General features: G+C 41.2%; 1 protein-coding gene and 1 non-coding gene across 3 annotated transcripts in view; both read left to right on the plus strand.

Moving 5' to 3' along the window:
• The window catches only part of MNAT1 (MNAT1 component of CDK activating kinase), a 184194-nt gene that overhangs the window by 83775 nt on the left and 78120 nt on the right, over nucleotides 1-22299 (plus strand). The gene's annotated exons all lie outside the window — the stretch shown is intronic.
• On the plus strand, nucleotides 17830-17934 carry LOC120405465. The gene has a single exon (XR_005598580.1). It is a non-coding gene; the product is annotated as a U6 spliceosomal RNA (small nuclear RNA).

Genomic DNA, 22299 nt, shown 5'->3' on the forward strand with positions numbered 1-22299 from the left:
TTTAATCAACTAAATAAAAAACAAAACTCCTCTGAAGAGGACAAGGGTATCTTGAGATGTTTGTAGAGCATCCTGGGTTACTTCCCTTTCCTCCACTCTCTTTAACTCTAGCTGACTTGGGGAAAAATATATTGAGTTATGTGCAAACCTTTTCGTTCAGCACTGAAAGGTGTGTCTGGCTTGTTGTAACACATTTTTGTAGGTTCCCTTTAGCAAAAACACATTGTATGGAGATTATGACTTAACAATTGATATTGGACTAAAGTAATTATGTTGTTGTCTAGATGTTAAACTGTTCCTGTGGGTTAAAAGATTATCTCATTATTCTATAACAACACTGCAGGTAATTGGTTTGAAGACTGCTTCATTTAAATTTAAAGGCTGGTATTTACAGATTAGCTAATAAGACAGATTAGTTGACTCTAAGATTTCTTTACACCTCACTATCTTTATTGATACTTAACTTTAAGTCAGTGTCTATTCACTTTTAAGAACTGGATATCTCAGTAAATTTGGGATGGTGTCCTCTGTGAGCCCTTTGCCTGTAATCTAGTATATGAGACATCTATTGTGTTCAAAGTGGTACTGTCTATGAACCCTTTGCCATTAATATATCTAGATTCAATTTACTTTAGTGTGCAACTGAGAACTTGTGACTGGCATTTTCAAGAGAAGAATTCACATCTGTTCAGGCACTAATTTATTACTTGGTGATCATTCCAATCCAGCTAATAGAAACTAATACTCTATGGAGCGGGGAGTGAAGAAATGGTTTGGAAATGTAGATGGCCATTTGATGAACCATCTTACAACTCTAAGGACTTCATGCAACAGTGCCTAAGAGTTAGTGATCTTTTACATTGAAGTAAGGAATGATTTTCTTATCCAGTGGCAGATCAAATCATGAGCATTGCTACACAAGTGAATGAGTTTGGAATTTTTTTGTTGTTGGCATGAGTGAAATAACACAATAGCCCTTTAATAGACAAGATATTCTATCTATTGATTCTTTTCTACCCTTTTTTATTAGAGGGATAACCGGCTAATTTGGTCTTCTATATAATAGGCACTTCAAATATTAATTTAGGCCTTGTCAAGGTTGGGAATTCAGTCCAAATGCAGCAGTAATTGGCCAGCCATTGACTAGATGCACCTATGTGAACCCCAAGTATAGACAAGGAAAATAAAGATTTGCTTCAGTGGAGTTTATGCTAGTTTTAAGCAGGGGTGAGCTTCATCAGAGCAAATACACCCCTGAAACCTCAAAGACAATGACTCTGTGTCTGGAATGGCAGAAAAAAGGAGTAATCTCCCTCATTCCTTTGCACTGGGAGAGGAAGATGGCTGGGGGGTGGGAAGGGAGCATCACCTGGGCTGGTGGGCAGGCCAGTGGGGCTCAGGTGAGCCATAGGTCCCTGTGAACTCAGTAGAGGGATATGAGCCCTGACCTTCCGACTGGAGCCCCAGCTTCCACCGCTGGGATTAGCATAGCACCAGGTTTTTGATTTGCTGTGGGCATCACGCTAGTCACCTTTTTGGGGACTGGGAAAGAATTTTTCCCTCACTGCCCGATTGCCCAGTGTGAAGTTTCCCCTCCCCCCCCCCCCCCCCAGTAGCTTTGGGATCCAGTGAGATAAGTGAAGAGTTAAGGTTCAAGGTGTCATAATTTAGCAGCTGGCAGGTGTCCAGTTCCATACAGGGTCTGGTTCCCTGATAAACCAGAGTGAGAAGTGGATTTAGGGGAAGGCATCCCCTCAAGAAGCTGGGGGATGGCGTTGGAGCTCCTAGAGTCTGTCAGTGAGGAGACAACTCCATTTCCCCAGCCCCTTAATCATAGAATCATAGAATATCAGGGTTGGAAGGGACCTGAGGAGGTCATCTAGTCCAACCCCCTGCTCAAAGCAGGACCAATTCCCAACTAAATCATCCCAGCCAGGGCTTTGTCAAGCATGACCTTAAAAACCTCTAAGGAAGGAGATTCCACCACCTCCATAGGTAACCCATTCCAGTGCTTCGCCACCCTCCTAGTGGAAAAAGTTTTTCCTAATATCCAACCTAAACCTCCCCCACTGCAACTTGAGACCATTACTCCTTGTTCTGTCATCTGCTACTACTGAGAACAAGCAAAGGGATGGTGCTGGGGTCTCAGTGACAAGCTAGGTACCAGCAGTGAAGAGGGCAGCCTCCCGGTAGGTGGTAACTGTGACAGATATTGCAATCACATGCAATATCTTTGGGGACCATATTGTGATAAGTTTATGGATGGTTTGTTATCACTGTGGGCCAGGGATTGTATGCAGGAGGAATGGAGGAAGGGTTACCATAGCTCCTCCAGGAACTAAAAACTGTGTGTGGGGGGGGGTGATTTAAGATGAATCACTCTTGTTTGTAAACTCCTCTGGAGAGGTACCACTCCCTGGGAGGCTTGCATATACTGGTTCAGACTGAATTTTCCAGAGTAAACTGACACAGAAAGGGCTTTTGGCATAAAGACTGAGTTTAGACTGGCACAGGATTTTTTTTTGATTCAGCAAATGGATGGGACCTTCTCTCCAAGGGGAGCCGAGGGGAGGGGGAGGGCACTGTTGTGGAAGGGTTGGAAAGACTTTGGTTTATCCTGATCCCCTAGAACTGATGAGTGATCTTTGGTAAGCTTTTAGCATGGGTACAGGACACTTTTATTGTTTTCACATGTTTTCTCTGTAATACTTTTACCTTGATGATAAATGCAGCCTAAGAATAAAAGTATTTTACTTTGTGAAGGCTGGTTGCTAACTGGTACACATTGTTGCAACCCCTGGAAAAAGGTTAACTACAGGTGCTGGATCCTAGTGAGACCTGTTGGGGCAAGCAGGGTGAGGTGCAAAGGGACTGCAAGCCTAAGCCCCGTCTGGAAGGGGAGACGCAGGTCTCCGCCCAAAAAAGCGGTCAGCTGGGATCCTGAAACCTTAAGTGAGTGCCCTGGAGGAAGGGTGCGGGGGGTGGGGTCAAAATTAACCTGTGAGAGTAAGGATTACGGAAGTTAAGATAACATGCACTGTATAAATTATTGCTGGATAGTTTCCAGATGAGTTAATTGTGTTGCAGCCTAATTAAGCCCCATCCCTTGCATCTTGTCTTTCTTCCTGCATGATTGGGATAATTACAGCTGTCCTCCTCTATGCTATTATATATTTATTCGTTATTCCTAGCGCTTATATAGTGCTTTATAAAGAATGTAAGCATCTTTTATACCATTTCATCCATGAGGAAACTGAGGCACAGAGCTGCAGTGACTTGTCTCAGGTCACCCAGTAGCAGAGCCAGGAATAGATCCCACCTCTCTTGAGCCCTAGTCCAGTGCTTTCTCCACCAAGCCACACTGTGCTAGGATTTTCCATGCCTGCAACTATTTGAACGTCTGGTCATCAACTACTGAAATGGGGACAAAGCCTTAATGTTCCATTTTGTGTTTCTGTTGAGATGTGGTCCTTTTTTGTAGAGTGTTCAGCTCTTGAAGGAAGCTTTTGTTTACCTTCCAGTGGGATATAACTTTGTCTGTGGGAGTGGGGCAGAGAATATGCAAATTATGACAAGTGTCGAGTGAACATTTATTTAATTTTGGTGTTTCTTGGGCTAAGCCATTTTGAAATGTCTGACATCATTAATTAAATAAATTCCCACTTCCTGAACATTAGCATAGTGTTTACAGGAACCTCTTTGAATCAAATGAGGCTTCTGCAAATATAAAATGTTTGAATATAGATTTATTGTTGCTGTTTGGAACAGAAGGGGACACCTGAATATCATAACTTTCCTCTTTTCTGTTGTCTAGTATTAGGGTTTTCAGAGTTAAATACAGTGTGAGGGTGTTTGTTTTGGAGTTTGTAAATTTATTTATATGGGCCAGTGTGATGGGTTGTGTACCCCGTGCAGGAAATGAAAGGATAATGTGGGACTGAGAGCTTGATCAACCCGACCTGATTGCATCTGAAGGGTGAGCCAGGCACAACTAGAGATGAAACTCAGCTGGGGAAGGAGCTGGGTGGTTAGTATAAAGAACGGAAGTTTGAAGCAGAATGGGGCTGCAGGGAGGAATCATAGAATATCAGGGTTGGAAGAGACCTCAGGAGGTCATCTAGTCCAACCCCCTGCTCAAAGCAGGACCAATCCCCAGACAGATTTTTGCCCCAGATCCCTAAAGGACCCCCTCAAGGATTCAACTCACAACCCTGGGTTTAGCAGGCCAATGCTCAAGAGGAAGGAACTCCCTGGTCATGCTTTGGGACTAGAGAGTGGACAGATTGGCAGGCTCAAGGTGGAAGCCTAGAGGGAGAATTGGCCCTAGCATCATCTCCTGATCAGACAAGTCTCACAGCGCACCAGGAGAGAGATGAAGCAGTCACTGGAAGTGGGATAGGCTCCAGTGGTAAGCCCTCATAAAAGGGAAGGATCTAGAATTTTAGGGAAGGGGCCTGGGAGGTATTTAGTGGAGGAACAACCAGGGGAACTTGAGGCATGAAAGGCCAAGCCTGTGGAGGATGGAAGATGGTTTAAGTTTGTGCTTTTAGACTCAGATTTATGTGGGGATTCCAGGGGAGAGCCCTGCAAGTCCTGGCATTGAGAGTAGGATGAACCTAGCGAGGTTCTGAGTAGAAGCAGGGGTGGGTCAGAATAGAAGGACCTTGCCTGCTCACTTACAGTGACCTTGGGCTGGAACCCAGTTATGGGGGGGACGTAGCGGGAGAAGGCCCCAGTTCCCCTACTAGCCACCAGGGAAGGTGGTGTGAAGTCCCCAGATGTCAGGGGATAAGGACACCTTAAACAAAGAATGTGCAAGGCCTAAAGGGCCCAAAGTCGGGAACGAAGACCTGTCGTAAGTACTTTGTTTTATTGGACTTCTGGGGTAACAAAATGGTGATCTGTCCAGATGGCCGAGTTACGAGAAGAGGGGGACTGCTGTGGGGCCAAAATGACTGTTAGCAGGTGGCACTGGAGAGGAGAGAGCTTGCGGTGCCACACCCAGCCATGAGCAGGTGCTCCGGCAATGAGTGCACTCTTTGACAGACAGATTTTCAGTCATTGGGCGCTCACAACCCCCTTTTGAAATCAATGGGATCTTAGGTGCTCAGCACCTTCCCAGATCAGGCTAATAGACCTCAATCTGTCTACTGCAGCCATTTCTAGAGTCTAAAAGTGCAGTCATTGTGTTAGAGTCTTACGACGAACTACTGGCAGATGGAGGAATCTAGTGACCGTTCCGAAGGGCAGTTAATCCTGCATGTGAAAAAACACAGCAGAGATGGAAGACCCAATTGCTGCTGTAGGAACATGAAGTGTTACTGATTTGTCCACTGTGCCAAAGCTGGTAAAAGTGGCTCTCCAGAATGGTTCCTATGGAGCTGTTTTTTAAAGTTGTTGAGCGCTTGCAGGTCCCAGTAGCTCTGGCTGGAATTCTGGGAGTTCAGCACTGCTTCAGTTGGGCCTTATATTTGTGCTGACTAGTATAAGGAAAAACATGCTGAGAAAAATGTTACCTTATTAGAAACTGCAGAATTGGATGTCATTGCTAACAGCAACAAACACTGCAGTGATCAGAACACCAACTTCAAGAAGCCAGAGAGAAAAGGGAAATTCTGAGCTTCACAACTCAACCCTCATTAAAGAAACAATACATTGGTACAGAATCCATATGTTTTATTATATCTGCAAAAACTAAATGGTGGGTTACAATGTGGTACTTCAGGGTTGGCTTCTAAGTATTTTACCATTTGTCTGAAGAATCCCATGATTTAAATGTTATGTATATCCTATAACATTTTGAAATATGTATCCAGTATGTAGCAACATGCCTGTAGGTTTTGAATATTATGATGGAGGACATTTAGCAACAGTAGACAAAGTTTAGAGGGGGAAAAGTGGCTTTAAAAAAAAAAAAAAGAATGAATAAAGGTTTTGTGAAGGTTCAGGCAGATACATGCATAGCTGCATTTAAATGTTTTGAACTATCTGTTTTTTGAAGTGTAAGCCAGATACACACTGTATTTAAAAGCACTCAGTCATCAGATCATATTCCGTATGTGCCAACCTACAAACTAATGTCTAAGATAATTAATTTATGTGATTACTGTATAGCTGCTGATATATCAAAGTGTTTAAACATTAGACGTTTTATGTTGACTTAATGAAGTCCTCCCCGCCCCCCAGAAAAAAAAGGTTAAGTGAAAAAGTATATAAACCACTGCAAATGATATTTATTACCTTATGGTATTTTGCAGTTAACCTAAGAGTGGTTCTAATCTTAAAAGTAACTATAAAAAATGGCATCATGAGGTTCTGCATTTAAATGTTTTGAACTATCTGAACCACACTGTCAGGGTGGTTAAGCACTGGAATAAATTGCCTCAGGAGGTTGTGGATTCTCCATCATTGGGGATTTTAAAGAGCAGGCTGGACAAACACCTGTCAGGGATGGTCTAGAGAGTACTTAGTCCTGCCTTGAGTGCAGGGGATTCATAGATTCTAGAACTGGAAGGGACCTCGAGAGGTCATCGAGTCCAGTCCCCTGCCCTCATGGCAGGTCCAAATACTGTCTAGACCATCCCAGCTAGACATTTATCTAACCTACTCTTAAATATCTCCAGAGATGGAGATTCCACAACCTCCCTAGGCAGTTTATTCCAGTGTTTAACCACCCTGACAGTTAGGAACTTTTTCCTAATGTCCAACCTAAACCTCCCTTGCTGCAGTTTAAGCCCATTGCTTCTTGCTCTATCCTTAGAGGCTAAGGTGAACAGGTTTTCTCCCTCCTCCTGATGACACCCTTTTAGATACCTGAAAACTGCGATCATGTCCCCTCTCAGTCTTCTCTTTTCCAGACTAAAACAAACCCAGTTCTTTCAGCCTTCCTTCATAGGTCATGTTTGCAAGACCTTTAATCATTCTTGTTGCTCTTCTCTGGACCCTCTCCAATTTCTCCACATCTTTCTTAAAATGCGGTGCCCAGAACTGGACACAGTACTCCAGTTGAGGCCTAACCAGCGCAGAGTAGAGCAAAAGAATGACTTCTCGTGTCTTGCTCACAACACACCTGTTAATGCATCCCAGAATCACGTTTGCTTTTTTTGCAACAGCATCACACTGACTCATATTTAGCTTGTGGTCCACTATAACCCTAGATCCCTTTCTGCCGTACTCCTTCCTAGGCAGTCTCTTCCCATTTTGTATGTGTGAAACTGATTTTTCCTTCCTAAGTGGAGCACTTCGCATTTGTCTTTGTTAAACTAGAGACCTCTCGAGATCCCTTCTGTTCTATGATTCTATGATTTTCACTACCTCACTTTGTTTCCATGTCAAAAGTGGTGTTTTACGAATATAAAGATTTCCCCTCCCCGGCCATGCAAACTTAGCCTGGACTCATAAAGTTGAGCTGTTCAGTTTATCCCTCACTAGTACTGTAATATGATAAGGATCTGGTAGTCCAAATACACCTATGCAAGCCTGCTAAAAACACCCGGCCTGATTCTCCTTTACAATTGTGCACATTTATAGTGCTCTGGCAGTGTAAATTATATTTACGCCCACTTTAAGGCCCCTTAACGCTGCCAAAGTGGTATTTGTTTATATACATATATTAGTATGTATATGGGCCAATGAGTTGGCACATCCGTAATGACTGGAACTTAGTAAACAAAACTCTTAACACACTCATTTAGTTACAGTTGGCTCTGTAGGAGTGAAAAACAATAAAATGTATATTTGTTTCACCAAAGTCAGTGGGCCTACCTGTGAAGGGACACAAGGAGTAGATCTGCTGAGAGAGAAGATGCCAGGTGTACTGTCACTTTTTTCAGAAGAGAGCTGTACTCTTGAATCTATTGTATTTAGCTGACAAAGCAGTGTATGCCATGCTTGTCTTGGCCACTGGACAATAGGCCTCAGTTGTATAGGCCATTGATGCTAATGGCACTACTCAGGTGAGTAAAGTGAGCAGGATTTGGCCTTGTGTTTATTAAATTATTGAGCAGAAATGTCAGATTAGCCATAGTTGCAGCCACCCCACTGGTTTCCCAGGAAGAGCAGCTCACTGTAGAGATGGACAAAATCTATTTATAAAACATTTTCAGGAGACGCAAATATTTTCTGGGAGAAAATCTATCCAAAATAGATTGCAGGATAATTTGAAAATGCCAACCACTAATTCTGAAGTATCATTCATCACAGGGTGCCTGCAGTTCATAGATTTTTAGTTCCTAGCATTTAAAGCCAGAAGGGACTGTGTAGTCTGACCACCTCCATAACACAGGTACAACAGTATTCCCAGCCTGTGGGAGGGCTTGACTGGGATTTGAACACAGGAGCTCTTGCAAGTTGAGTTGATCTACAGAATTGCCTTGTTGTAACTTTTGGATCTAATGAATTTTATAAAGCTACCACTACAATGAACTAAAGATGTTCCTAGTTCCTTTTACTGATGCAGATTAATCTACATGAACTATGTGTTCAATTGCTTTGGAAAATATTTTAAAAATTTTAAGTCCCAATTGTACAAGTGGATTGGCATGGGTGGACCTGTGTGGAGACTCGTTAACCCATGTGCCTATATGGCGCTCCATTAAAGTTATCTTGCACTGTCTGATTTCAGGATTGTTCTCTTGCATTCCAGTTAGAAAGGGGGGAAAAAAAAAAAGATCCTGAAAAGTGTAAAATGGTAGACCTCCTAAAATGGTGTGTGGATGGATGCCTGGCAGCAGGGAATACCAAGTAGCTTTGCCACCCGGGCCCCTGATAATCCCCTAGGAATGCTCTCTGCTGGACAGGCAGCGTAATCTGGGGAAAGGGCACTAGACTGGGAGTCAGGAGACCTGGGATCTATTCTCAACTCTGCTGACTTGCTTTGTGATCATATTCAACTCACTTCATCTCTGTTCCTCAGCCTCCTCAACTGTAAGGCTGGGGTGTCGATAAAGGTTGGGATGTCGATACTTGCTTTCTTCTGCAAAACACTTTAACATCAGTGGGGCTGTGAGCATTACTCTTAATTATTTTAGCCACTAGACACAGGACTGTATAAATACTTTCATTTATCATGCAAAAGGTCTATAAATCAGTCTTGCAAAATTACGAAGAACACTTCCTGGCCAAGGCATAAAACCTCCTAAAATCACACCATATTTGTATTATTTTACTTAACAGGGACAACCTAAACCAGTGCAGGGCAGATTTAAACTGATGTAATGGTGTCAATAAAAAAAAGTTACACCCAATTTAGTTAAAATGGTGCAACTTTGTATGTAGACCATGGGGCAGATCCTCATTGCTCCATTGACTTCAAGTTCCATATTAATTTACATACCTAAGGATCTGTCCCCAGGCCTTACGTATTAAGAGGCTGTTGGTTTTAAACAAAATAAGAGTGCCCTGTCCATGCAGAATTGCACTGGTTTAACGAAAGTGGTTTGAAATCACACGTTAGATTAAACTGGTGCAACTGTCTCATGTGGACAAACCCTTAGTGTCTGGAAGGGGACCAAGGAACTCCCAGCCAGAGTAGTTGTATAGAAGTGCATGGCAGGCTGGAGGCTTGTCTACAGTTTTTATGTCATATAACAATATCAGTTTAGAAATTATTATTCTTAGTGATACAACCCCTTGGTGTGCCCACTTTTAGTTATACCAGTATAGTTATGGTAGTGACTAGCCCTTAAGAAAACGTAATTTAAATCAGTCTGAGATAAAGAACTGGATCATCTCATTACTAAGTCTCCTAACCATGAAAATGTCATTGATTTTGCTCTGTTCCTTGAGTAGGTGTTACTGTGAGCAATAGGGAGAGATCTGACTGAAAGAAAGAAGGTGGCTTGGAGAAAAATCTCCAAAAACAGCTGGCAGGGAAATAAAGAATAATAAAAATTTTCTCAGTCATTGTTTGCTTTGGAAAGATCATGCTTTAAGCACATGGAAATACTTTACACATTGAGGAGTGCTGACTTCCTACATGCCTTATGAAGGAACAGCAAATCATTCATATAATGTAAACAGATTATAGATTATTCCAATATAACTTTTTCCATGCTGCTGTCTTTTTAATAAATCTGTACTTTACTTTAGATACCATATTTTGGCCACAAGGTACATAAATCATCACCATTAAAATTAATAAACTGTTCTTAATCTACATGAGCATGCAAAATATAAATGAGCTATTTTATTGGTGCAGAATGTTGCTAAATGTTGCTGCTTGCGGTACTACCCTGTATTCCTAAAGGGTAAGCATACCAAAAAGAAAGGCAAGTTAGTCAATGGCAAGTTACTTAGTAAATACATCTTTTCCATAAGTGGGAAGATGGTCCTGTTTGTCCCACTCTCAAGTGATTTGTAAATATCCAACCCCGGATATCCTGGTGATAGATATAAAAAGCTAGACAGTCAGAACCTCCATATTCAGAGTTAGAGTTTTGAGCAGTAGAAGAATACTTTAACAACTTGATGGACAGCTTTGATGCTGAAACTGAGGAGCAGACTGAGGAGCTTGGAACTGATTATTACAGTGGGAGTTTTTTCAGAGTAAAGAGAGAGCACACAAACTGGATATAAGTGGAATCGTATAAACTGGAGTCTCACAAACTGGAAGAAATAATCTAAAATGTAGTAATAGTAATGTTTTAATGGTTCCACAAACAGGAAAACTTTCTTCCTCTGATATCAGCCTGATCTCTTCATGGCTGTGTTTATGCTGATCACAATAAATGTGGAATGTGATCATAGGCTGATAAAAGCAAGAGTAAAAGACAAAAGCTCATTTAAAGAAAGAGGCTTTTGACTTGCTCCAGAAACAATGGAATAAATTCAACACCTTTAAGGCAGGCTCAAATGCAAAAGAATTAATGAGGTTTGACTTTGGCCTGGTCTACACTGGGGGCGGTCGATGTAAAATACGCAACTTCAGCTACGGGAATAGTGTAGCTGAAGTAGACGTATCTTATTTCGACTTACCTCCTGTCCTCACGGCGTGGGATCGACGGACGCAGCTTCCCCCATTGACTCCACTTCCACCTCTTGCTCTGGTGGAGTTCCGGAGTCGACAGCAGAGCGATCACGGATCAATTTTATTGCGTCTAGATGAGACGCGATAAATCGATCCCCAATAGAGCGATTGCTACCCGCCGATCCGGCGGGTAGTGTGGACGTACCCTTTGGGTACGTCTAATCGATCTACTGGGGATCGATTTTATCGCGTCTCATCTGGACACAATAAAAGTGATCCGTGATCGCTCTGCTATTGACTCCGGAACTCCACCGCAGCGAGAGGTGGAAGCGGAGTCAATGGGGGAGTGGCAGCGGTCGACTCACCTCCGTCCTTATGGCCAGGTAAATCGACCTAAGATACACTGACTTCAGCTACTCTGTTCGCATAGCTGAAGTTGCGTATCTTACATCGAAACCCCACCCCACCCCCCGCCCAGTGTAGCTCTGGCCTTTGAGTGTCAGTATGTCGTCATCAGTCCCTTTTTACTTAATGTTGCCCACACAGACATAACCTGCTGCATCTTGTCTCCAAGTCTCTTGATCTGATGATGCTGACTGAAGTCAGTTGCCTGACATTTCTATTTCATCCTCTTCTTGCTTACTTGAGAGAGGTCTGGCCACCTTGACTGATTTGGCTGGGAAGGGAGAATTGGCAAAGAGGTATGCAATTGCCTTTAAGTTAGCCTTTCAGCTGCACTGCATCCAATTTTGAGGGAGCTGCTCAGTAGGCCAACAGCCCTAGAGAAAGCCATGCTTTCAGCACAATAAGATGATCAAGGGCATTTGTCTGTCTGTGTATGAATCTTCATTCCAGTTACCTGAAGCTTTGATTTGGCCGAGTGGTAGAGAGTACTGCTTTTATGAGCTGCCTCTTTAGACATTTGCTGTTGGTAGCCACAAGTTGCTACTTTGCTCTTGAATGTCATTTGCACCTTGTCCATAAAATGCTGCATCACTTGACGGAAGTTTCAAGCTTTGTATTGTACAGCGGTAAGTTTGGTGGCATTCCAAGCTCCTCTTTCAACTGCTGAGAGTTCCTTCTGCTGGCTGTTTCTCCATTTCTTTTTAATAGCCTTGTTCATGAGGTCTCCTAAAGATGTTGTTGTTTTTTTCAACGGACAGGGTGAAATTTTTACCTAAGTGGCTTTCTATTTCCACAAAGTATCATTTCACACTGGTGCTCCTGAGTCCCTTCATTTGAACATTGAGGGGTTTGTAAATGTGAAAGACTTCAGTTGAGGTTCAAGCTTAAATTTAATAGTTCCCCATCAAATTTCCCTAGTCCGTGGAATAGCACAGGGAAATTTCTATCTTGCATTAGTCTCAATGATGACTTTCATGGGTTCTAGTCTTGTGACCAGGCTCAAAATACTGATAGTCAGGTGGTTTTGGAGCTGCTTTAAATGTCTTTCTCTCCCTCTACTCCCATGCATACACCAGGTTTACCCTGGTTAGCATATATCTTAATAGAGCTAGGAATGCTTTTTCTTCTTCTGGACCCTAGTGAACTTGAACCTCTTCCACTGTTGTAAAGGATATACAGGTTGCAGTACAGCACTTTGATGCATCTGACGAAGTGGATATTCACCCACAAAAGCTTATGCTCCAATACATCTGTTAGTCTATAAGGTGGCACAGGACTTTTTGTTGCTTTTTACAGATCCAGACTAACACGGCTTCCCCTCTGATACTTTGATGTTTGTTTGTTACAGGTAACATCTTTTGGTAGATATTTCAGTTTATGAGGAGGGAATTTGTAGCACCTTGTTCAGGGACCTCTGATTTGTTAATCTTTTTTCCTCTTTAATCCTAATTTTAGGCCTAAATTAGAGTGTGTGTGTGTGTGTGTGTGTGTGTATATATATATATATATATATATATATATATATATATATATATATATATAATAATAACAGAAAATAGGTAAAAGCAGCAGAGTCCTGTGACACCTTATAGACTACCTGTATATCTAAGAGTTTCAAAGGTGTTAGACTCTTTTTATCACTTTTTTAAATCAAAAGTTTGGGACTAAAAAAAAAATTAAATGCGTTTCAAAAGGGAAGCAGGTGTCTACGTATTCAGTAGTCAGTATTCCCCCAGCTGTATTCTTTGTGTTCAAAAACATCACAGTGGAAGTTTTTATTGTTGATCCAAGAGACAATGTTCTGTACCAAAGAAACCTAAATAATAGTGTTCCTGAAGATGTTTGTTCAGGTGCCAAGGGCAGGCAAAGGGAACATTGTTTTAGGCAATCTGCATTGGACATCAAAAGGTGAATTCCTTATATGTGCCCAGCCTAGATTCAAAAAGTCAGTCAAGGTGTAGCTAGAAAGGAATATTGACAGTATTGGCTGCTCATGAAAGAGAAGTCCCCCCTTATTAAGGGTAAAAATTCTTCATCTGTGAAAGTTTAGTGGCTTATCTATATTTCGATCAGCTCTCTTTTAAGTAAATAAACATAGGTAGGAACTATACCTAAGCATGCAGTGAAGTTTAAACTTTTTTTTTAAATTTTACTCTATTTTCCTGTGTGTATAAACCCAGTGCCTGTACATAGATTCTAGTATTTATGGGATGTGTGAGGCCTTGGTATGATTTGTGACATATTCTGTTGTATGTCAGCTGAGGAACATCTATTAAAAATCCTGTCTGCCTCAAGTCTGAGTTGGGGCTTAGAGAGAGAATAGTACTCATTGTAATCCTTTAAGAAGGCTCTGCCTTAAATATAAAAGATTTTAAAATGTTAGGGAGACAAGAAAGACTAAGTGAGCCAAAGCAGGTGAGTGCTATGTTATGGACAGGAGATGGAAGTTCAGAGGTCACATATGGAAAATGTGTCTATATTTGAAGAACAGGAAGCTGAACTCTGCAGCATGTGCAGTAATTGGTAAGAAGTAAAGCAATGGACCATCAACTTGCTGGAAGTGTTGCTATGAGAATACTAATCCAGATATTGTTCTCAGATAGTGAAGTAGACCCTGAAGGAGACGGAAGAAGGTAGAAAGTCCATTGTGTGTGGCTTTTTCTTAACTTCAAGAATGACTTGTACATTGCTGTCAAACTAGGGGAAAGTATCTAGTAGGGTCCCTTGAATCAATTCTGGGTCTGGTACTATTTAATATTTAATTATATAAGATGATATTGCTATATTGGATAATAGAGTAGAGAATATGCTTATAAAATTGGTGGCTTTCACCAAGCTCAGAGGGGATGCAAGCACTTCGGAGTACAGGTTAGAATTCAAAATGATCTTGAAAGATTGGAGAAGTGATCTGAAATCAATTGAGGGGAGGGATAGCTCAGTGGTTTGAGCATTGGCCTGCTAAACCCAGGGTTGTGAGTTCAATCCTTGAGGGTTCCGTTTAGGGAACTGGGGTAAAAATCTGTCTGGGGATTGGTCCTGCTTTGAGCAGGGGGTTGGACTAGATGACCTCCTGAGGTCCCTTCCAACCTTGATACTCTATGATCTAAGATGAAATTCAATAAAGACAAGTGCAAAGTACTGCATTTAGGAAGGAAAAATCAAATGCACAGTTACAAAATGGGGACTATAGCAGAAAAGGATCAGTGGGGGGTTATACTGGATCACCAACTGAATGAATCAACAATATGATGCAGTTGCAAAACAGGCTATCGTTCAGGAGTGTATTAACAGGAGTGTTTGTAAGATATGAGAGGTTACTGTCCCTCTCTATTTGGCATGGTAAGGCCTCAGCTGGAGTACTATGTCCAGTTTCGGGCAACACACTTCCAGAAGGACATGGACAAATTGGAGAGAGTCTGGAGGAGAGCTACAAAAATGGTAAAAGGTTTAGAAAACCTGACCTATGAGGAAAGGTTACAAAAATTAGGCACATTTTTCTTTTTGAGAAAAGAAGACTGAGTCCCACCCCCCCATCTCCAAGGGCTCAAATAGGGAGGATGGGCTTCAGCCTACCTGAAAATACCAAATCAAAAATATTTAGAAAATGCCTACACAATCCAGCAGGTATAAAAGCATACACTGATTGTGCTGTTAGACACTTATTCTGCAGTAAGCCATAGCTATTCCAAGGGTGTTACATAAATATGACACCACATAATATACTATACATATTATGCACAGATTAAGCTCATTACTTCTTGTCCTACCTTCAGTGGACATGGAGAACAATTGAACACCTTCCTCTTCGTAACAGCCCTTAATGTATTTGAAGACTAATTAGTCTGCAGCAAAAGGAGATTTATCTTACATATTAGGGAAAAAACTTTCTACCTATAAGGAGAAGTAAAGACTGGAATAAGTTACCAAGGGAGGTTGCGGAATCCCCCTCATTGGAGACTTTTAAGAACAATAGACAGATATTTGATGAGGATGGGCCTAGGTTTATTTGGTCCTGCCTTGGCACGTGGGGCTGGACTTGATGACCTCCTGAGGTCCCTTCCAGCCCTACATTTCTTTGATTCTATGATTTTAATGTGGTGGGTGTAGGAGTGTTGAAAATGCTGGGAGAGGATGGTGGAGACAGGCCTAGCCCTCCTGTCTTTACTTTGTGTGTGAGTGTGTAAACAAACCCTTTATGGTCTGTGCATAATATGTATAGTATATTATGTGGTGTCATATTTATGTAACACCCTTGGAATAGCTATGGCTTACTGCAGAATAAGTGTCTAACAGCACAATCAGTGTATGCTTTTATACCTGCTGGATTTTGTAGGCATTTTCTAAATATTTTTGATTTGGTATTTTCAGGTAGGCTGAGGCCCATCCTCCCTATTTGAGCCCTTGGAGATGGGGGGGGGGGACTAATAAATACCCTGCCCCTCTCTTTAGTATCCCTGTCCCAAAGTATAGGAGGGGAATCATGCAAACACGATTCCTTCCATGGCTGCCGGAGTCAATTCTCAAGTCAATGTGACCAGTATTGTTACTGAGATCTGCTGACAGATCTAAATGGATCGATGTGGACATATGACCCTTTCCATCATTAAGCTATTGTTTGCCCCAGATAGCAATGCAGTGTGTGTGTGTGTATACACATGTAGGTGTGCCCATGTTTTCAGTATAAACATATGCCAGCATACACGCTAAGTTTCTATATGATTTGCAGCTCAGGATGCTCTGTGTTTTCAGCAAGGCTTGACGATGGATCAGCTTTCAAATCCTAAAGCATTTTTTACTTTACTTTTCCATTAGAGTAGAAATTCTTGTACTTAAGGACCTGATTCTGATCCCATTAGGAATCCCTGGCAGAACTTCCACTGCTTTCATTGGGGGAATCTGGAGGAAGCTCTGTGTGGGAATTCTTGGTGTGATTTTTTTGTGCCCCTCCATACCTCATTTTATAGGTTAAGGGGAAACAGGGCTTTAACCCCCCAATTGGCCCACAGAAAAGATCATGACACATACCCCTATGTATCTGTCCATCTTATGTTATTCCTGGCCACCTTCCTGGCAGGGTTGCTCCTTCAGAAACAAAATACCAGGGACTCTTTTTTTTGGTTGCTGCTTCACCCAGATGCCGAAGGGAGATGCTGTTTTAAAGATCATTGTTTTTTGGTGGTGGTGACTCGGGGGCTGGAGTCTCCATAGGACCAAAGTGGGGATGTCTTGTCTTGTTCACTCCTCCCCCTGACCTGTCCAGTCTTCACCCGTTCCCTAGCATGGACCCCACTTGCCTCTTTGGGGGTCCGCAGTAGAGCGGAGAGTGCTCTGTAAGCAAGGAGCCCCATCAACTGCACCTCATGCATCTGCTGTCTGGGCCCATATTTGGAGGAGTCTTGGAGCTCGTAGATTCTCCCTATCCCCAGGGGAAATCTATCTCAATTCAAGAGGTTTTAAAATCTGTTCTGCATGGTAAAAAAAAAAAAATGTAATGGCCTGGTCTAAATACCAGTTCGGCTACATTGGTTTTTAACCCCATTTAAGTCAAACTAGTAACTTATGCCTTACAAGCCCTGCATGGTGAATCTCTGATATCATTGGACTGTTGTTTCTTATTCAGAGGTTTTGGGAATGTGTTTATAAATAGGCCTACATGGAACAATTTTGTTATATCCATTGTTTTGGCCATTCCAAAGAACTGCGGCCCTGTCCTTTTTTATATGTATTTATTTAGAAGGACATGAGAACATGACAGTCGCAGTTTTATAAAAATTGTATTGCCTTCTGTGGGAAGAGCCCTCACTCAGAGCTCAAAGTGGGCTGGTATGGTATAGTGGTATCTATGGCAGTATGCCACACCAGCCACCTGTCTACAACCTGCAGACCACCTCTGTTCTGTGCCCTAGACTGGTAGGTTTGGAAGTCCTAGAAAGGGCCCTGCTCTGGGCAGCAGGAGACTGCCTGGGATGGGAGTGGAGGGACCCTAAAGAAGGAAAACCTGGGATGCAGTGGACTATCACAGCATATGAGCTTCAGCGGACATCCCACACCCACCAGAGGATTCCCACAGGGGACCTGGGAGTTCATATGAAAAATAGCAAGATGGGCCTGGGAAGCAAGGAAAGAGAGGGATGGGGGAAGAGGAGAGGAAACAGAAGAAAAGGAAAAAAACTAATATGAGGAAAACGGAATGGAGTGGGGGAAATGGGGGAAAGCAATAAAAGTCAGTGCCTTTTTATATATGTGTACTGCTAAGTCTTACCCATTAGGTACTCTGCTGTATTGCATTTTGGTGGCAGCAGTGGGGGAGCTGAAATGGCAGGAAAGGGCCTCTTTGTACTCTGGAGGAGAGGAGAATATTTGTGCCAGGCATGGCCTGTGTGTGTGTCAGAAGCATACCAGTTCTTTATTTTTCCAATTTGAGCATTGCCCTCATGCATTTTCAATTGCCTGTGACAGCTTGCCTCGGCAGCACATATACTAAAATTGGAACGATACAGAGAAGATTAGCATTGCCCCTGCACAAGGATGACAGCTGATGTTGAGAGAGTGAGGGAACTTTTCACAGGAATTCAGTTTAGATAAGGGAATATTCACCTGAATCAACATATTTCAGTTTTGTTAATGCTGACACTGATTGATTATCTGATAAGCTAGTTTGAACCTGATTCTCAGACCAGAATACTACTGTGTCTGCATTAGTTTGTTCTTCTTTTATTTACCCCTATAAGAAAAGTTTTGGTGATAGATCAATTAGCAAATCCTAAAGAATGAATGTGAATAGTGTAAAGAGAACGAGGAGTACTTGTGGCACCTTAGAGACTAACACATTTATTTGAGCATAAGCTTTCGTGGGCTAAAACCCACTTAATCGGATGCATGCAGTGGAAAATACAGTAGGAATATATATATATAATATTTTTTTTCATGTTTTCTGTGTGTGTATATATGTTCATGTTCTCTGTGTGTGTGTGTGTGTATACACACACACACACACACACACACAACACATGAAAAAATGGGGGTTGCCATACCCACTCTAACGAGACTAGTCAATTAAGGTGGGCTATTATCAGCAGGAGAAAAAAACCTTTTGTAGTAGTAATCAGAATGGCCCTATATATCTTCCTGCTGTATTTTCCACTGCATAGAATCATAGAATATCAGGGTTGGAAGGGACCTCAGGAGATCATCTAGTCCAACCCCCTGCTCAAAGCAGGACCAATCCCCAGACAGATTTTTGCCCCAGATTCCTAAATGGCCCCCTCAAGGATTGAACTCTCAACCCTGGATTTAGCAGGTCAATGCTCACACCACTGAGCTATCCCTTCCCTGCCCATGCATCTGATGAAGTGGGTTTTAGCCCAAATAAATTTGTTAGCCTCTAAGGTGCCACAAGGACTCCTCGTTCTTTTTGCTGATACAGACTAACACGACTACCACTCTGAAACCTGTGAAGAGTGTGATTGATTAAATGTTTTGAAGAGTTCTTTGAAATCATAGAATCCTCCGCTCGCCTCAGGTTTTATTTACATTCTTGAAAAGAACTGTATTTTTGGTTCAGATAATCTCAGCTTGGTAGCTGCTCTTCGCTATGTAGTGACAACCATCAATATTCCATGGAATGACTTTGAAAGTGAATTTTTAAATATTTTTCACATCCTGAAAGATTTCCAATTAACAGACAATAGATAGTACAAGTTGATATGCTTTTAATTATTGTTTTATTGTCAGTGTATTATCTATGAAGACCATCAAATATCCTGTAACAACTCCATGGCATCACAAAAATAATTAATGGACCCTTTTAGGGCAATATGTGCTGTTATAACAACAACATGGAATAATACTTCAGTGTAGGAACTGAAGGCTTACTAGAAAAAGCTAATCCCTAGTGTATAGTAACAGGAAATACTATTATTACTTAGTAATAATAAAAGAACACCTTAGCGCACAGGCTTTTTCTGTTTTGTTTCTAGTTTTTGCTAAATGAAGAACGACCCTTAAAATGACATACAATCGGTGATAAATAAGAAGCCCTTGTGTAATTAAGAGAATATCTGTTTATTTAAAAGCCTTTAGAGGTTGTGAAAGATTAAGCTTAGATATATGGGAAGGATGAATGTTGTGCAATAATGCCCCTTCGTTCCCCTTTCATAATAAATCTCAGCAGAGTATTCATCTGAAGGGCTGGATGCCAAAAAGAACAGGTTTGACTTGTCTGTAAGGATTTACACTACAGTAAAATGCACAACTGCTTTTGCAGAGGTCATTGTGAAGGTCACAGAGCTAGCATGCCCTGCTGAATGGGAGCAATCTATTAAAAACAGTGAAAGAGATTGTATTGTGTGAAATCAATATCTAAAACGTAACATGAAATGCATCCAGAGTTTGGAATCATCAGAACATATGAACTCAAATGTGTATGCCACTTTGCAAAAATGCTACTGATTTTTTTTCGTTTAAGTTTGCAACTAGTATCCACTACAGAATTTAACTCTTGTATCCAAATGAAAGTCATTATTAAGCTTGTAATAGTCATTCTTTTTTTTCTTTCTTTTTTTTAAATTGCTTACATTATATTGACATTTTTAATTATTATTTGTTTCAGCATGTTTTCTTTGGCCAATTAGTACAAAGAAATTCCAGCAAAAGATTATAATGGATTTAGCAAAATGGAACTTGGATATTTTTTTTTGAGTTAGGGTTGAGTTTGAGCATGGGCTTTACTGTCTCTTTAAATAAAAAGTGGTGATCATTTCAAATGGCAAACAGCCATTGGTGGGGTTTAGTGCAGAGATTAATTAGTAAACTTTGGAATGTGCTACAGCAAATGCATCTGATTGGCAATAGCATGTGGAGCAGCAACTGGTGGAAAGTCAGAGCTCCTGACAGGCACAGTTATTTCCAAAAAGGCTTAAGAGTTCTGGAACGCATTATTCTTTATATGGATCTGTATTTATTGCATCAAATCAATATGTTTTTCTGCATTATTCAGTTACTTATAAAGTTTATATATAGTTGTTTTAAAACTTGGCATGCATTATATTGTTAAAAATGCATAACTGACATACAGTATGCAAATGTATTTGATTGTTTTTGTAACTAGTTACATACCATCAACACACAACTACATCCCCAAACATTAATTTACAAAGGCTTGTGGTTTGTCTGCATTGCATTTTGCAGTTTCTCCCTTTTGCAGCCAAATGTTAAGCTTGCAGCCACATGTTGAAACATGATCTGTTCAAAAAGACATTAAAACATAATTAAAACTAATCAAATTTATATTGTAGTAGACCACTTTTTAGAAGCACAGTCTTCATAATATTAAAAAGGCTGCTGCCACGAATTCCTGCATAGTGGGCTCTAGCCCACGATAGCTTATGCCCAAATACATGTTAGTCTCTAAGGTGCCCCAAGGACTCCTCGTTGTTTTTGCTGATACAGACTAACGTGGCTACCACTCTGAAACCTGAACACTTCTATTTCACATTTAAAAAAAAAATAAATTATTGCACGATTTAAAGTTTGCTTAATTTTTCCTTGCAATTATGTTTTAATTTAGGCAGAATATAAATATTTCAGATTGAAATTGGTGGTCTAGAAACAGGATGAGAAGCAGTTTAGTAATCAGCTAAATACAAGATTATTATTTAATCCATTTGATACAAGCTAAGGCCTTGATCCTATAAAGACTTGTGCATGTACATATTTAGTGGGACTCCTCATAGTGTGTGAAATTAAACTTTGCAAGATGGGGGTTCAAATTCGAAGATTAGAATAATTAGTACAATAAACATATACTCCTTACAAAACAGTTAGAAATCCTATATTTTTTTAAGAGTTTCCATTAGAGTTTAAAATTAAAGCTACTAACCTAATATCAGAATTATTCTATTAAATATATGCTAGAAAGGCTCCCACTGACTTCAATGAGCATTTGATCAGGACCTGTGTTCCTTACATCACAGCAAACTGAAAACAGACTTTCTTCTTACTTTAAACGTCCCAAATATTGAGCCACACTCTGCCTTTCCATGCTGATGTAATGCTCCTGTTGCAGAAAAATAATGTCAAGTAACATTAAAGAACTGACCTAAAGTGAACCCAACCAAGGGCTCAGTCCACTCCGGCCCTGACCCAGCAAAGCACTTTGGGCTTGGAGTCAGTGGGAGTACTTGCATATTACAAATGAAGCATGTGCTTAACCCCCTCCCCATTGTTTCTGAGCCCTTATAGCCCAGCTACCCAGAGCGTGCAATAAGACTATAGCGCATGCTAGGGCATAGTATTGGTGGTGGTTGGACAAAGTGGCTGCCTTCGGTAGGGTTGAACATTTTGGCACTTAGAGGGGACCTAAAAGAGCTGAGTTTCCAATTGTCCAGGTGCTGATGGTCTCTCCTGACATCTGTTCCTGCAATTCCTCGCTGCCAACAGCACTGGGTTTACTGCTATAAGTGAACCCATTGGGATGGATGGGCTCATGCAAGACCGTAAGCAGTAGGCATTGTAGTAAGTAGCATAGTATAGTAAGTAAGTCCTGATCCAGAAGAATGATTAGGCTTATAATTTAGTCCTATTAATCTTAGTGAAACCGATTGTGTGCTTAAAGTGACGTAGGTGCTTCCATGCTTTGCTGGATTGAGGCCTAAGGCCTTGATCCTACAAAGACTCAAGCACATGCTTAACTTTCTTCACTTGGAATAGTTCCATTGTTTTCAATAGGGCTACTCATAATGTTAAGCACGTGTAAGTCTGTGCAGGATTGAGGGCATTAGTTGAGTTGGTTAGACCGTTCTGCAGAGGCGTCCGGGCAGTTCCTGTTAGTTCACATAATTTATAATTTGTACTAAAAAAAAAAAGTCTCGCTCCCTATATCTCATCCAAAATGTAATAGCCGAGCACTGTGCTCAACTCTCATATTT

Source organism: Mauremys reevesii, linkage group 4, assembly GCF_016161935.1.
Source record: "Mauremys reevesii isolate NIE-2019 linkage group 4, ASM1616193v1, whole genome shotgun sequence".
NCBI classification, from domain to species: domain Eukaryota; kingdom Metazoa; phylum Chordata; order Testudines; family Geoemydidae; genus Mauremys; species Mauremys reevesii.